This window comes from Bubalus kerabau, chromosome 22 (genome assembly GCF_029407905.1).
Source record: "Bubalus kerabau isolate K-KA32 ecotype Philippines breed swamp buffalo chromosome 22, PCC_UOA_SB_1v2, whole genome shotgun sequence".
Taxonomy (NCBI): domain Eukaryota; kingdom Metazoa; phylum Chordata; class Mammalia; order Artiodactyla; family Bovidae; genus Bubalus; species Bubalus kerabau.
In genome coordinates, this window is record NC_073645.1 from 45,212,943 (window position 1) to 45,219,869 (window position 6,927).

A 6,927-nucleotide genomic window follows, 5' to 3' on the forward strand; every position below is an offset into this window, starting at 1 on the left:
CTTCTCTGATAGAGTGCTTGGTCACTGCTGATCCTCCAGCACCCCGCTTCCAGACCTTTACCCCTCCTCCTTGGCTCTTCCCACAACGGTGCACATTCAGATTCCTATAATAAAGCCCTGTTCTGTGACTTGCGCCCCGCCCCCCCCTCCCGCCACCTCCCCCGGCCCAATGATGTCTCTGCTCCCCTGGCTGAATCTGACTGACACGAGTAGGAGAATTAGAAGCAAGTGAGAAGTTTTTTTTCAAAAGAGATTTTATTTTTTCAGAGCCTTTTGCTTTTAACATTGTTGTTAAGGGCAAATGTTTAGAGGTGAACGAAGGTGCTAAAACCTTTCTGACTGGCTTCTGTGGTCTCTAGAGCCTAATGGGATGTCTTTGTCATGTGAAGATGACCCTGCTGACCCACTAAGCATTTGTAAAAGTGGGTTTGTGCTGATCTAGACAAACGCAGATTTGTGAAAGCTCCTAAAAGAGGACTGACCTGTTTATTTCTGTCCTTCATCCCTTTCTCCCAGTCTCTCAATCTCTCTCTGTTTCACCTGTATGCTTTTAGAACCAGTGGATGGTTTTTTTTTTTTGGTTTTTTTTTTTTTTTTTTTTTAGGGGTTCAAGTTTTAGCTAGACTAGGAACGGAACAGATCTTACTTAAACTTACTCAGGAACATGCCTTAATGCTGCTAAGATCACTGACCACCAAAGTATTCCCTTTGAGGGTCATTTTTTGTTTCCCTAAACTTTTCATTCATCTACCACTCCCCCACCCATCCATCAGTCCATTCCTCCATCTATCCATTTGCTCATCCATCCATCCATCCACCTACCTCCTTATCCTAACACTTCCAAATGACCTGATATGGACACAGTGTTGTGTTCAGAAGGGTGGGCTGTGTAGCAGACCTGTTGGGTTCGAGTACAGTTGCTGAAAGTAGCTAACTATGGAATTTGAGGTTATTTGACCTCTGAGCCTCATGTCCTCAGCTGCTTCTGTGGAAATAATAATGTGGTGCCCATTTTATAGGGTTAGTTCAGTTCAGTGGCTCAGTTGTGTCCTACTCTTTGTGACCCCATGGACTGCAGCATGCCAGGCCTCCCTGTCCATCACCAACTCCCGGAGTTTACTCAAACTCATGTCCATTGAGTCGGTGATGCCATCCAACCATCTCATCCTCTGTCATCCCCTTCTCCTCTTGCCTTCAATCTTTCCCAGCATCAGTGTCTTTTCAAATGAGACAGCTCTTCACATCAGGTGGCCCAAGTATTGGAGTTTCAGCTTCAACATCAGTCCTACCAATGAACACTCAGGACTGATCTCCTTTAGGATGGACTAGTTGGATCTCCTTGCCATCCAAGGGAGTCTCAAGAGTCTTTTCCAACACCACAGTTCAAAAGCATCAATTCTTTGGCTTTCTTTATAGTCCAACTCACATTCATACATGACTACTAGAAAAACCATAGCCTTAACTAGATGGACCTTTGTTGACAAAGTAATGTCTCTGCTTTTCAATATGCTGTCTTGGTTGGTCAGTACTTTCCTGTCAAGGAGTAAGCATCTTTTAATTTCATGGCTGCAATCACTATCTGCAGTGATTTTGGAGCCCCCAAAAATAAAGTCTGCCACTGTTTCCCCATCTATTTGCCATGAAGTGATGGGACCAGATACCATGATCTTAGTTTTCTGAATGTTGAGCTTAAAGCCAACTTTTTCAGTCTCCTATTTCACTTTCATCAAGAGGGTCTTTAGTTCTTCTTCACTTTCTGCTATAAGGGTGTGTCATCTGCATATCTGAGGTTATTGATATTTCTCTCAGCAATCTTGATTCCAGCTTGTGCTTCATCCAGCCCAAGCGTTTCTCACGAAGTATTCTGCATATATGTTAAATAAGCAGGGTGATGATATACAGCCTTGATGTACTCCTTTTCCTATTTGGAGCTAGTCTGTTGTTCCATGTCCAGTTCTAACTGTTGCTTCTTGACCTGCATATAGATTTCTCAAGAGGCAGGTCAGGTGGTTTGGTATTCCTGTCTCTTTCAGAATTTTCCACAGTTTATTGTGCGCACAGTCAAAGGCTTTGGCATAGTCATTAAAGCAGAAATAGATGTTTTTCTGGAACTCTCTTGCTTTTTCAATGATCCAGCGGATGTTGGCAATTTGATCTCTGGTTCCTCTGCCTTTTCTAAAACCAGCTTGAACATCTGAAAGTTCACGGTTCACATATTGCTGAAGCCTGGCTTGGAGAATTTTAAGCATTACTTTACTAGTGTGTGAGATGAGTGTAATTGTGCGGTAGTTTGAGCATTCTTTGGCATTGCCTTTGTTAGGAATTGGGATGAAAACTGACCTTTTCCAGTCCTGTGGCCACTTTATAAGGTAGCTATAAGGATTAGATGAGATAATGAGTATAAAGTGATTAGCACTATTATATGGCCTATTTCCTGTATTATTAATTGTTGCTATTGCGACAACTTTGTCAACCCTTTATTCAACTCCAACTTTATTGAGACATAATTGATGTATGATTGTTGTTGTAATTAATCAAAGGTGAATTTTTGTCTTTGTCTTCAAGAAGCTTTTGGTTTACAGAGTTGGGCAGGCCAAATGACATGGCCTGAAGCTGAGAGGAAGGAGATAAGAATTAGATATTTTTCTCTGAAGCCTAGAGATATTGGAAGTGTAGTGAATGAACATTATGTGGATACATACCAAATGTAAATATTATTACATAATCATAATAATAATCATTATTAAAAAGAAAAAAGTCTCTCAAATTATCACTCCCCAACATATCTTCTGCACAATTACACTTTCAGTCCTGGACCAAAGCCCTGTGAGATGGACCCAAAGCCACAGGACTGTGTGTATAACCCCAGTTCACACTTCCACAGCACATTTAAATGGACTTCATGCTTGACTCGAAGGCAGCTGACTTTCTGGTTGTACCTGGGGTGGTGACCTTGGATTGTTGTTGTCTTGTTGAAGAAAGATGAGTTGGATCAAGTGGAATTCACTCGTACTATATGAAAGAGACTGAGGCAGTGGTGGTGGGTGGATGGACAGTCCTGCCCGTTTAGGGAGGGGGAAAGCCACTTCTGGTCCATGTGTAAGAAGGTAAGTTGAGGAGGGAACAGAGGTGTGCACTGAGGGGCGGGGACTGTGGGCCTGAGAAACAGAGACCTTGCTTCCATGGAGACATCTGGCCTGGGGATATTTTCTGCAGTGCTATGTGGGCTGTGTCTTCTGCATTTCTTACATTAGGTGCATTTCTTGGAGTCTCGGATGCGGTTCTACAGGTTCATTTGTTCTCCTTTGTACTGACTTTGTCCATTTATCAAGTTTTATACTCACTTTATAAAGTAAATTGGGAAGCTCCCTTAATTTTTATAGTCTCTGAAATGATTTAAAACAATGATTATATATTCCTTGAAAGTTTGGTAAAAACTGCCTAGAAAAATCATCTGCATCTTGTGGGTTTTAAGTGTTAGGGGTGGTAGACAGTCTTCATTAGCAATTCAATGTGATTTATTTCAGCTATTTCTTTTGAGTCAGTTTTGGTAATTTTGAACATATGTATTTTAGAAACCTATTTATTTCATGTAAATTTTTATGTTTATTGTTCATAGTATTTTCTTATGATTTAAAAAAATCTTTACTGTTTATTATTCCTGATATTGATTATTTGTGACTTTTATTAATCAGTTTTGTTCTTTGGTTCTGTTTCATGCTTCTTTAGTGGAACACAAAACTCATTAATTCTGTCTTATTTAAAAATAAATGTATATAAATCCCTATATTTACTTTTAGGTACATTCTTCATTGTATCTCACTAGTTTTGATATGAGTGATTTGATACTTGTTTGGTTCCACATACTTAATAATTTTCACTGGGTTTTCCACTTTTACCTCTGAAGTGTTGAGATGTACATTTAAAATTCCAAACATGTGGGCTGTTTTTTACTTGATTTATGGCTGAATGACAGCATAGTCAGAAAGAGTGGTCTAAATGATACTGATTCTTATGATTTGTTCAGTTTCCCACTGTGACACAAATACATTTTGATATATCTACAAAAACTTTTCTCTATTTGTCAGGTGCATGGTTCAATTTTTATACTTATTACATTGCTAATTTTGTTGTTCAGATCTGTTATGCTCTTATTAAATTTTGAACTGTATTATCTGTCAGTCTTCTGATGTGTTAAGCTCTCCCACTATGTTGATTTGTCAGTTTCTGCTTGTAATTTTGATTTTTCTTCATGTATTTTTTTCTTTTGGCTTTATGCATGTTTATATATTTTATGAATTACTATATCTTAAGGCTGTGTTATCAGATATATACAAGTTTACTATGAAGTATGTCTCTTCATCCCTGTGAATACCTTTTGCTTTAAGTATTATCTAATGTATTATTACTCTGTGAGCTTTATTTTAGATAGCATTTGCGTTTAGGTACTTTTACATATATGTATATTTTCAGTCTTTCTTGTGAATTTCATTTATGTCTATTTTAAGTGTCTTATAGTTGGATTAAAAATGCAAATGCAGTTTCATAATTTGTTGTTCAACTGCTCAGTTGTGTCCAATTCTTTGTGACCCCACGGACTGCTGCACGCCAGGCTTCCCTGTTCTGCATCATCTCCCAGAGTTTGCTCAGATTCATGTCCATTGAGTTGGGGATGCCATCCAACCGTTTCATCCTCTGTTGTCCCCTTTTTCTCCTGCCTTCAATCTTTCCCAGCATCAGGGTCTTTTCCAATGAGTCATCTCTTTGCATCAGGTAGCCAAATTCTTGGAGCTTCAGCATCAGTTCTTCCAGTGAATATTCAGGGTTGATTTCCTTTAGGTTTGACTCGTTTGATCTCCTTGCTGTCCAAGGGACTCTTAAGAGTCTTCTCCAGCACCACAGTTTGAAGGCATCAATTCTTAAAAAAAAAAATCTAATAATATCAGTCTATGATCACTGATACATGTGAATTTATTTCTTCAGCTTCTACTGTCTTATTTATTTGCACATTTTTGTTTACTATGCTTTTGTTTTCTCTTTCTTCTTTCTCTGCTCTCTGTTGTATTGATAGTTTTTCATATTCCTCTGTATTCCCCTACCTCACTTCTTGTTTGGAAAAGTTGGTGTGCAGCTCAGTCATGTCCAACTCTTTGTGACCCCATGAACTGTAGCCTGCCGGGCTCCTCTGTCCATGGCATTCTCCAGGCAGGAATACTGAAGTGGGTAGCCATTTCCTTTTCCAGGGGATCTTCTTGACCCAGGGATTGCACCTGAGTCTCCTGCATTGTGGAAGGAGTCTTTACCATCTGAGCCACCAGGGAAGCCCATAAGTTGGTAGTTGATCTTAAAATTTTAACACTCATAATTAACTATAAAATTTTCTATCACACTCTATTCAGTAGTTCTAGCATCTTCCCATCATCTACAATGGCCTCTCACATGTTACCCACTCACTGAGCACTTCACTCCACTATCTTATAATTGATGTTTATAGTTTTACCCAATTTTAAATTATCAAAGTTTTTTTTTATAGTCTAGCAGTTAACTAAATGTATTAACATATATTATGTATATATATCTTTGTCCAAAGTTGTTTTTTCCCTTTTGTTAATTTTCCTTCTTGTTGAAATATATCCTTTTGTTTTATTTTTCCTTAGTAATCTGAAAATATGTATGCATTCTAGATGAAGTCTTTATTTTGTCCTCACTCTTGAAGGATAGTTTATCTGGATATAAAATTCTAAGTTGAAAGTTACTTTTCCCTCAGCATCTTTTAAAAACATTTTTGTCATCTGTATTTCCATTTGACAAGTCTGTTGTGAGTCTAACTATTGTTCCTTTACAGAACATCTGTCTTGTTTCCCCCTCTGTTACTCAGGGTTCTCCAGAGAAACAGAACCAATTGTGTGTGTGTGTGTGTATGTGTGTATACTTGTTTTAATGAATTGGCTCTTGTGGTTTTGATGGTTTGGTGAATCCAAAATCTGATAGAATAGGCTGCAGACTGGAGACTGAGGAAAGAGTTACAGTTCGAATCCAAAGGCAGCTTGCTGGTGAACTAGAAAGAGCTGATGTTGCACATAAAATCTGTGGCACAAGCTCTCCTGCTTGGAGGAGGTCAAACTTCTGTTCTATTCAGGTATTCTGCTCATTAGATGAGCCCTACCCACGTTATGGAGGGCAATCTGCATTACTCAAAGTTTGCTGATTTAAACTTAAATTTTATCCCAAAGCACCCTCACAGAAATATCCAGAATAATGTTTGACCAAGAATCTGGGCATCATGGCCCAGCCAAGTTGCACATAAAGTTAACCATCACATTCTGCAAACTATTGTCTCTTTATCCTTTATATTCTGTAGTTTTCATTGTGATGTTCCTAGGTGTGGATTTTGTATTCCTGCTTGATACTCAAACTGTAGGAATGTTTATTTCTTATTTTGGAGTTTTAATCTGTCTCTTTTTCTCCTCCTATAATTTAGCTGGCATTGCTGTGGTGTCTGGACAGAGGGGTGATCAAAATGTGAGCTTAATGTGTTGTCAGCTAGCGCATGTGGTTTAAACTTTTTAAAAATTTTTTTAGTATTACAAATGTCATAAGATAGATGACCTAACAGGAAACCATTAGAAAAACAAAAATAGCAGTTCAAATATTGAGAATGTCCTCATATTGTCTACAATGAAAATAAATGTCTGTTTGCAAGGGGTTGTTTTTGCAAATCTTAGGCCAAGTGGATCCTCTCTCAGAATCTATTCTCTAGCACTGCTATTATGATCACCAGGTCAGGAAGAAGAGCCACTCATCTTGGTTGGCTGATGGCAGCATGGTTTTGTTCAGGTCATTTCATGTTTTGGTGTGAAATGGAGATAGTGCCATCCTGACTTACCTCACTGGAAATAACAGCTGTGAAAGCACTTTGAAAAACAT